Source organism: Artemia franciscana, chromosome 9 (assembly GCF_032884065.1).
Source record: "Artemia franciscana chromosome 9, ASM3288406v1, whole genome shotgun sequence".
Lineage (NCBI taxonomy): Eukaryota > Metazoa > Arthropoda > Branchiopoda > Anostraca > Artemiidae > Artemia > Artemia franciscana.
This window is the reverse complement of record NC_088871.1, coordinates 48,077,185-48,088,771: the sequence shown is the minus strand read 5'-3', so window position 1 is coordinate 48,088,771 and position 11,587 is coordinate 48,077,185. Positions and strand designations below refer to the sequence as shown.

At 30.7% G+C, this 11,587-nt stretch overlaps 1 protein-coding gene across 1 annotated transcript in view; it reads left to right on the top strand.

Moving 5' to 3' along the window:
• Positions 1–412: 412 nt before the first annotated feature.
• LOC136031499 (palmitoyltransferase Hip14-like) overlaps positions 413–11,587 on the top strand; it is a 106,400-nt gene continuing 95,225 nt past the window's right edge. The window contains exon 1 of the mRNA XM_065711157.1: positions 413–594. The gene's annotated coding sequence lies outside the window, so the exon portion shown is untranslated. The remainder of the gene's footprint in view (positions 595–11,587) is intronic.

The following is an 11,587-nucleotide window of genomic DNA, read 5'->3' as shown; positions in this document are numbered from 1 at the left end:
AACAAACAAAATAATGAATATTTTTCTCTTAGTTCCCTCATAGCTTCTGGAATTAATACGTTTCGGTTGTCCATTTTGGAAAATAAATCCTAAGAACTAAATATTTCATCCCAATTTAGACATAAACATACATTTTAGCAGAGTGGTGGATTCAGGAGATGGAAAGGGGCCCTGTGCCACCAAGATTCTTAAGTCCCCCTCATTCCTAGTTTTTCTCTTTTTTCAACTCTTTTTTAGAATAAATTTGTTAATTCAGTCAATTATCGGCACCTTTCTTACTCCCCCCCCCAATATTTTGCTCATCGGTGTCCTTTTCACAATGGTCCCTCCATATTTTGTTGTAGATCCGCCCCTGTTTTGGCACCTTTGAATGGAAACAAGTTTCCCTAAGGCTTTTAGATTTTAGATGTTTACCTTTCACGTATCTAATGAGAATCCGAGAGCGCATATCTCTGAAAAATTCCTAACTGTTTCCACGAGGGTTCTTTGGCTGGAATTGTTCCATCGAATTTTCAGCCATCATCATCTGAAGACTTTATCAGTGAGAATTTGAGGAAGACTAAGTCTGGACTAATATGATAAAACAATAAAATTGTGAGTGAAATTATTTAAATAGTTTATAGAAACAATTTTAAAACAGAAAAAAAGGAGAAGTTTAAAACAGAAATAATTATAAAGGAGAAATAAAACAGAAAAAAGCAATAATTTTAAAACAGAAAAAGGATTGTTTTCAGCTTCATAACTTTGCTCAATTCCATTTTATAAGGTTTTAAAGTTAAGCAAATACATTTCCTAAATTTTGAAAAAAAAACATTGATATTTCTCAAAATTCTATTCTAATACCAGGAATTGCATTTTCAGAACTAAAGGCAGAGAAAAAGCAACTAGTAACTGAAAATTAAGGTAAAATGTTGTTTTGTCAAAATTTCAATAGGTATAGACCTGTCATATAGCAAATTTCAGGGCCCTCTAGAGGAAGAAAGGGTGGAGGTGGCTACTTTAAAACACCTTCCCGGGACATATTTCCCTGTTCAGTGTTTTTGACCATACTAATTTGAATGATTCACTTTTTATTTTGATCTAGATAACGTCATTTTCAACGGTATTCAGGTTTTTTTCCCGAAGTCACCATAAATATATTTGGTAAAACACTGAAGTAACAGAAACTGCGTTTTTCAAAACTACTATATTTGTAAACTTTTGGATGCAAGGAAAAAATTTAAATTAATTTTAGATTGATCAAATTGTGAAACATGAAAATGGGGCCTAAATGCATTTCTTTCTAATAGCCTTGAAATCTAGGTAGATATAAATAAACTAAACACAAGATATTTTTGAAAAGAGTGTCATGTGACACCTGAAACTAAATAAAAAAAAATCGGCTACAAAAAAAGCAACAAGTGATTAGTTCCATCAGCTTTGTGAGACGAAAATATAAAAAGAACGGTTGTTTTCCCCGATTCAGCTTAGCTTAAGAAGTTTGCGCACAAAGATAAAGTTGTCTAAACAAAAATAATTGAAAATATTGTTGCATTGATTCTTAATATGCAAGTTCTTTTGTCTTCGATCAGCTTGTAAATGAGTCTAGAAGTAGCCAATCATGAATGCAGCACTAACTTCACCATATATAAAAAGCAAATAACTGCCAACTTAAGCCATAACTTCAGAGATGGGTTAAGGAGAACAAATGGTTCGGCGACATGTATTTCATAGTGACGAAAGACAAGTCAAGGTAAAACAAACCAAACAACTTGAAAGTGATACCGATGATAAAAAAAACGAAGTTCAAAGGACTATCGTTTCCCAGTCGCAACATCTTTTCCGCATAAATAATAATTTAGTGCTTCTGTTCAAAACAGCAATCGAATTGATGCCTACTGATACGCAACTATCAACGAAGTGGCAATCGTTACGGTCGGTGATTTGTATATGACATCAAAGACTTTGTATATGACGTTATTATAATTATATAAGAAGGCGTTTCAAAGAGAAGTTTTTATTAAACTCATCGATGCTACGATGGCCTACAATATCCTACCATTTTTTGGGATGGAGCTGACAGCTATCCCTTTAATATTAAATTGATAAATCCAGCCACTAACAAAGAAATGGATAAGAAATGCAGCTCAATGAAATATAATGCCTATAAATTAATGATTCGTCATTTATTACATTTATATATCCATCTTGGGATTAGATACAACAGCTTTTACATCCTGGACAGTCGCCGGTTCATAGACATGACATTACGGCCCGTGTCTTCCGGCATAAGTTGCTCTCCTTCATTTCCTACAGAGTTATGGGAGAAATACAAATCGCAAATGGCTGAGAATATACTCCACCGAATACGGCTAGAAAGGTCAGATATGACCTTGGACTTCACAACAGAAATTTATAACCGCACTTTAGTTATGATTGAAGATTTTTGCTTATCTATTGCAAACAAACATCTCAAGCATTTGGGAATGCCTTCACCTAATCGTACTGCTTCTATTTCTACAGATGTAGAATGGAATCGTGAACAAAGTTACAACACAATTGATATATTGTCATATGTTACAGACCGGGACACAAGGAATATAAATGACGACCGGGACACTCCTGAGAAATCCTGAGAAAATATAAATGACGACCGGGACACTAAGAGAAATTACAGACCGGGACACCAGGACACAAACGACAAGCGAGAAACAGGGAACATAAATGACGAATGGGACACTCAAAGAGAAATTACAGACCGAGACACCGGGACACAAATGACGACCGGGACACAGGGAATATAAATGACGACCGGGACACAGGGACACAACTACAACGGGGAGGCCGGAAGGGCACATGGGGGATATATAAATGACGACGGGGACACAGGGAATATTCGATTAGCAATTACCATCGACAAAGCCCAAGGGCAATCATTAGAAAAATGCGGTATAGATCTGAATACGGATTGTTTTCCCATGGACAATTATATGTTGCATGTTCAAGAGTCGGTAAACCTGACACTCTATTTATATGCACAGACAATGGGACAGCGAAGAATATTGCATGTTCGTAAGTTGTACGTAGTTAAAAACATATATATATATATATATACTAGCTGTTGGGGTGGCGCATCGCGCCACCCAAACACCTAGTTGGTGGGGGCGCTTCGCGCCCCCCCAAGCCCCCCCGCGCGCGTAAGTCGTTACGCGCCATATTAGTTACGCGCCATTGTAGTTGTGTCCCTATGTCCCACCTGTGAATATAGATATATATATATATATATATATATATATATATATATATATATATATATGTATATATATATGTTTTTAACTACGTAAAACTTGCGAATATACAACATTCTTTGCTGTCCCATTGTCTGTGCATATAAATAGATTGTCAGGTTTACCGACTCTTGAACATGCAACATATAATGGTCCATGGGAAAACAATCCGTATTCAGATCTATACCTCATGATTCTAATGATTGCCCTTGAGCTTTGTTGATGGTGATTGCTAATCGACCATTCCCTGAGTCGCCATCGTCATTTATATATCCCCCTGTGCACCCCGGCGTCCCCTTTGTAGTTATGTCCCTGTGTCCCGGTCGTCATTTATATTCCCTGTGTCCCGGTCGTCATTTGTGTCCCGGTGTCCCAGTCTGTGATTTCTCTTTGAGCGTCCCGGGCGTCATTTATATTCCTTGTGTCCCAGTGTCCCGGTCGTCATTTATATCCCCCTGTGCCCCCGGCGTCCCCGTTGTAGTTGTGTCATTTATATTCCCTGTGTCCCGGTCGTCATCCCGGTATACATTCGTTTTTGAATTGGTATATGATGAAATAAATTTTTTATTTTTTCCCTTTTTTTCCTTTTAGTTTTTTTTTTATTGGTTTTGACCTTTTTTTAGGTTTTTTAGTTTCTTTCTTTTTCTTTTTAGTTTTTTTTTGAAGTTTTTATCTTTTTAGTTTTTTACTTTTATTTATATTTTTTTAGTTTTCTTTTTCTCCTTTATTTTTCAGTCTTTTTCCTTTTTTTAGTTTTTTTTTCTTTTTTAGTTCTTTTAGTTTTTACCTTTTTAGTTTTTTTTAGTTTTTAGTTTTTTACCTTTTTTAGCCTAACCAGGATTTGAACCTGGGACCTTCATTCTCCGTTCTGACACCCTCTCTCACCGAGTGACTACTCCAGCATGTTCATTTTGGTGTTTTAAATGGTATATTATTAACCAAATTAATGTGTTTTACAATATACTAAGCATCGTCATAACAAAAATGACGACAACTAATTTCATGACGTCAGCCGACACAGAAACATGACGTCACCTGATCCACGATCCACAGACAACTTATTTTTATATATATAGAAGATATATATATATATATATATATATATATATATATATATATATATATATATATATATATATATATATATATATATATACATATATATATATATATATATATATATATATATATATATATATATATATATATATATATATATATATATATATATATATATATATATATATATATGTATATATATATACATATATATATATATATATATATATATATATATATATATATATATATATATATTTATATATATATATATATATATATATATATATATATATATATATATATATATATATATATATATATATATATATATATATATATATATATATATATATATATATATATATATATATCTATATATATAAAAATAAATTGTCTGTGGATCTGTGGATCTGTGGATCAGGTGACGTCAAAACTGAAAAAACTAAAAAAAGGCAAAAACTACAAAAAAAACTAAAAACTAATAAAAAAAATAAAAAAGCTAAAAAACTAAAAAAAGGCAAAAACTACAAAAAAAACTAAAAACTAATAAAAAAGCTAAAAAACTAAAAAAACTAAAAAAGGCAAAAACTACAAAAAAAAACTAAAAACTAATAAAAAAAATAAAAAAGCTAAAAACTAAAAAAACTAAAAAAACTAAAAAAAGGTAAAAAACTAAAAAAACTAACTACAAAAAAAGCTAAAAACTAATAGAAAAAATAAAAAAGCTTAAAAAACAAAAAAAACTAAAAAAAAAGGCAAAAAACTACAAAAAAAACTAAAAAATAATAAAAAAAGCTAAAAAACTAAAAAAACTAAAAAAAGGCAAAAACTACAAAAAAACCTAAAAACTAATAAAAAAAATAAAAAAGCTAAAAAACTAAAAAACTAAAAAAACTAAAAAAAGGTAAAAAACTAAAAAAACAAAAACTAGAAAAAACTAAAAAAAAAGGAAAAAAACTGAAAAATAAGCTAAAATAAAGGTAAAAACCAATAAAAAACTAAAAAAAAAACTGAAAAAACTAAAAAAAAGGCAAAAAACTACAAAAAAAAACTAAAAACTAATAAAAAAGTAAAAAAGCTAAAAAACTAAAAAAACTAAAAAAAAAGGTAAAAAAACTAAAAAAAATAAAAAATTAAAAAAACTAAAAAAAAGGAAAAAAACTGAAAAATAAGCTAAAATAAAGGTAAAAACCAATAAAAAACTAAAAAGAAAAAAAGGAAAAAACTAAAAAAAATTTTCATCTAAAAAACTAAAAAAAAACTAAAAAAGGTAAAAACTAAAAGAACTAAAAAAGAAAAAAATAAATGACGACACTCAAAGAGAAAGCGACCAGGACAAAAGGAATGTTCGATTAGCAATCAACAAAGCACCGGGACACAGGGAGTATAAATGACGACCAGGACATAAGTAAAAAAAAAAAAACTAACAAAACTAAAAAGAAGGTAAAAACTACAAAAAAACTAAAAAGAAAAAAAAACTAAAAACTAATAAAAAAACTAAAAAATCTAAAAATCTAAATAAACTAAAAAAGAAAAAAAAAAAGGAAAAAAATAAAGGAGAAAAACAAAACTAAAAAACAAATGTATATACAGACCGGGACTCCGGGATACAAATGACGACCGGGACACAGGGAATATAAATGACGACCGGGACACAGGGACACAACTACAACGGGGGACACCGGGGGAAACAGGGGGATTTAAATGACGACCGGGACAGGGAATGGTCGATTAGCAATCACCATCAACAAAGCTCAAGGGCAATCATTAGAATCATGAGGTATAGATCTGAATACAGATTGTTTTCCCATGGACCATTATATGTTGCATGTTCAAGAGTCGGTAAACCTGACAATCTATTTATATGCAAAGACAATGGGACAGCAAAGAATGTTGTAATATTCGCAAGTTTTACGTAGTTAAAACCATATATATATATATATATATATATATATATATATATATATATATATATATATATATATATATATATATATATATATATATATATATATATAATATATATATATATATATATATATATATATATATATATATATATATATATATATATATATATATATATATATATATATATATAATATATATATATATATATATATATATATATATATATATATATCTATATTCACAGGTGGGACATAGGGACACAACTACAATGGCGCGTAAACTATTATGGCGCGTAACGACTTACGCGCACGGGGGGGCTTGGGGGGCGCGAAGCGCCACCCCAACAGCTAGTATATATATATATATATATATATATATATATATATATATATATATATATATATATATATATATATATATATATATATATATATATATATATATATATATATATATATATCTATATATATAAAAATAAGTTGTCTGTGTGTGGATCTGTGTGTGGATCAGGTGACGTCATGTTTGTCCGCATATGACGTCTGAATTATTTCACACTAATACAAAAGAAGAAAAAAACTAAAAAAGGTAAAAAACTACAAAAAAAACTAAAAAGAAAAAAAAAACTAAAAAAGCTAAAAAACTAAAAAAAACTAAAAAAAGGTAAAAATCTAATAACTAAAAAAAACTGAAAAAAATAAAAAAAGGCAAAAACTACAAAAAAAAATAAAAACTAATAAAAAAACTAAAAAAGCTAAAAAACTAAAAAAACTAAAAAAAACTAAAAAAAGGTAAAAAACTAAAATAAACTAAAAACTAAAAAAGAAAAAAAACTAAAAAAAAGGAAAAAACTGAAAAATAAAAGAGAAAAAGAAAACTAAAAAAATATGAATAAATATATATAAAAATAAGTTGTTTGTGGGTTATGTCTGTCTGTCTGTCTGTCGAGTGACGTCGTGTTTGTCCGCATATGACGTCTGAATTATTTCACACTAATACAAAAGAAGAAAAAAAAACTAAAAAAGGTAAAAACTACAAAAAAAACTAAAAGAAAAAAAAACTAAAAAAGCTAAAAAACTAAAAAAAAACTAAAAAAAGGTAAAAAACTAAAAACTAAAAAAAACTGAAAAAACTAAAAAAAGGCAAAAAACTAAAAAAAAAACTAAAAACTAATAAAAAAACTAAAAAAGCTAAAAAACTAAAAAAACTAAAAAAACTAAAAAAAGGTAAAAAACAAAAAAAAACTAAAAACTAAAAAAGAAAAAACTAAAAAAAAGGAAAAAACTAAGAAATAAGAGAAAAAGAAAACTAAAAAAATATCAATAAAATATAAAAAATATAAAATATAAATATAATATAAATTAGCAATATAAATGACGACCGGGACACAGGGACATAACTACAAAGGGGACGCCGGGGTGCACAGGGGGATATATAAATGACGATGGCGACTCAGGGAATGGTCGATTAGCAATCACCATCAACAAAGCTCAAGGGCAATCATTAGAATCATGAGGTATAGATCTGAATACGGATTGTTTTCCCATGGACCATTATATGTTGCATGTTCAAGAGTCGGTAAACCTGACAATCTATTTATATGCACAGACAATGGGACAGCAAAGAATGTTGTATATTCGCAAGTTTTACGTAGTTAAAAACATATATATATATATATATATATATATATATATATATATATATATATATATATATATATATATATATATATATATATATATCTATATTCACAGGTGGGACATAGGGACACAACTACAATGGCGCGTAACTAATATGGCGCGTAACGACTTACGCGCGCGGGGGGGCTTGGGGGGGCGCGAAGCGCCCCCACCAACTAGGTGTTGGGGTGGCGCGAAGCGCCACCCCAACAGCTAGTATATATATATATCTATATATATAAAAATAAGTTGTCTGTCTGTGGATGTGTGGATGGATGTGTGGATGGATGTGTCAGGTGACGTCACCTGAAAAACTGGATCAGGTGACGTCAAAACTGAAAAAACTAAAAAAAGGCAAAAACTACAAAAAAAAAACTAAAAACTAATAAAAAAAATAAAAAAGCTAAAAAACTAAAAAAACTATAAAGGTAAAAACCAATAAAAAATTAAAAAAAAACTGAAAAAACTAAAAAAAGGCAAAAACTACAAAAAAAAACTAAAAACTAATAAAAAAGTAAAAAAGCTAAAAAACTAAAAAAACTAAAAAAACTAAAAAAAGGTAAAAAACTAAAAAAAATAAAAAATAAAAAAAAACTAAAAAAAAGGAAAAAACTGAAAAATAAGCTAAAATAAAGGTAAAAACCAATAAAAAACTAAAAGAAAAAAAGGAAAAAACTAATAAATGACGACACTCAAAGAGAAAGCGACCAGGACAAAAGGAATGTTCGATTAGCAATCAACAAAGCACCGGGACACAGGGAGTATAAATGACGACCAGGACATAAGTAAAAAAAAAAAAAACTATCTATATATATAAAAATAAGTTGTCAAACTAAAAAAAGGCAAAAACTACAAAAAAACTAAAAACTAATAAAAAAGCTAAAAAACTAAAAAAAACTAAAAAAAAGGCAAAAACTACAAAAAAAACTAAAAACTAATAAAAAAAATAAAAAGCTAAAAACCTAAAAAAACTACAAAAACTAAAAAAAGGTAAAAAACTAAAAAAACTAAAAACTAAAAAAAACTAAAAAAAAGGAAGAAACTGAAAAATAAGCTAAAATAAAGGTAAAAACCAATAAAAAACTAAAAAAAAACTGAAAAAAACTAAAAAAAGGCAAAAACTACAAAAAAACTAAAAACTAATAAAAAAAGTAAAAAAGCTAAAAAACTAAAAAAACTAAAAAAACTAAAAAAACTAAAAAAAGGTAAAAAACTAAAAAAAATAAAAAATAAAAAAAAACTAAAAAAAAGGAAAAAACTGAAAAATAAGCTAACATAAAGGTAAAAACCAATAAAAACTAAAAAGAAAAAAAGGAAAAAACTAAAAAAAAATTTCATCTAAAAAACTAAAAAAAACTAAAAAAGGTAAAAACTAAAAGAACTAAAAAAGAAAAAAATAAATGACGACACTCAAAGAGAAAGCGACCAGGACAAAAGGAATGTTCGATTAGCAATCAACAAAGCACCGGGACATAGGGAGTATAAATGACGACCAGGACATAAGTAAAAAAAAAATTAACAAAACTAAAAAGAAGGTAAAAACTACAAAAAAACTAAAAAGAAAAAAAAAACTAAAAACTAATAAAAAAACTAAAAAATCTAAAAATCTAAATAAACTAAAAAAGAAAAAAAAGGAAAAAAATAAAGGAGAAAAACAAAACTAAAAAACGAATGTATATACAGACCGGTACACCGGGATACAAATGACGACCGGGACACAGGGAATATAAATGACGACCGGGACACAGGGACACAACTACAACGGGGACACCGGGGGAAACAGGGGGATATAAATGACGACCGGGACAAAAAAACTAAAAAGAAAAAAAAAACTAAAAACTAATAAAAAAACTAAAAAATCTAAAAATCTAAATAAGCTAAAAAAGAAAAAAAAAGGAAAAAAATAAAGGAGAAAAACAAAACTAAAAAACGAATGTATATACAGACCGGGACACCGGGATACAAATGACGACCGGGACACAGGGAATATAAATGACGACCGGGACACAGGGACACAACTACAACGGGGACACCGGAGGAAACAGGGGGATGTAAATGACGGGACCATTATATGTTGCATGTTCAAGAGTCGGTAAACCTGACAATCTATTTATATGCAAAGACAATGGGACAGCAAAGAATGTTGTATATTCGCAAGTTTTACGTAGTTAAAACCATATATATATATATCTATCTATATTCACAGGTGGGACATAGGGACACAACTACAATGGCGCGTAACTATTATGGCGCGTAACGACTTACGCGCGCGGGGGGGCTTGGGGGGGGCGCGAAGCGCCCCCACCAACTAGGTGTTGGGGTGGCGCGAAGCGCCACCCCAACAGCTAGTATATATATATATTCACAGGTGGGACACAGGAGCACAATTACAATGGTGCGTAACTAATATGGGGCGTAACGACTAACGAGCGCGAGGGGACTCGGGGGGGGGGGGGTAGCTAGGTGTTGGTGTGGCGCGAAGCACCGCATCAACAGCTAGTCTATTTATATTAAAACAAGTTGTATCTTTGTTTGTTTGTTTGTTTGTACGCATATGACGTCATTATAAGTATATAAGGCTTTGTATATGCATCATTATAAGTATATAATGGGGCGATTCAAGGAGAAATTTCAGTATAAATCCTACAATGGCAGAAGAAACAGCCGAGGAATCAAATCGTGCGAGAAATTTTAGTAAGAATCCTACAATGTCAGAAGAAACAGCCGAAGAAGCGGCTCAAAGAGATAATGCCAAAAGGCTTGCGGATAAAGAGAAAGAAACAAAAGAAAGCGTGCCGAGGACTCACAAGAACAACGTGAGAACAGGATTGCGTCTCAAAGAGAAATTACCTTAAAATATCGTGCTGAGGAATCACAAGAGCAACGTGAAAACTGGCTTGCGGCTCAAAGAGATAATGCCAAAAGAAAGCGTGCCGAGGAATCAGGTACAGCACAGTCGATGTTTATAGCTTTTGTAGATGTGTTACGCCTCAGGAAAAGTTAAACTTCCTCTACTGGCTGCACCACCTGAGCCATTGAAGACTGCTTACAGCAACTACGTCAGAATCTAACCGTTTTTTTTTTTTATTAAACATCAGAAAATATACCTCATGTTTCCAAATGACGTCGTTTGGTGTGCCCAAATCGAAAATCAAGATCAACACACCGGAACACAGGGAATTTGAATGACGACCGGGACACTCAAAGAGAAATTACAGACCGGGACACCGGGACACAAATGACGACCGGGACACCGGGACACAGGGAATATAAATAACGACGGGACACAACTACAACGGGGACGCCGGGGGGCACAGAAGGGGGATATATAAATGACGAAAGGGACGCAGGGAATTTTCGATAAGCAATCACCATCAACAAAGCTCAAGGGCAATCATTAGAAAAATGCGGTATAGATCTAAATACAGATTGATTTTCCCGTGGACAAATATATGTTGCATGTTCAAGAGTCGGTAAACCTGACATTCTATTTATATGCACATACAATAGGACAGCGAAGAATGTGCGAAGAAACGAAGCGTCCTCACCAACTAGTTACTAATGTAAAACGGTGAAAATAATGAATGTATCATAAAATGGTGTATAATGAAAGTCGAACGGATGAAATATCAATTTTATTCGTTTTCCAATGTGTCTTTAAAGTTTTTGTTG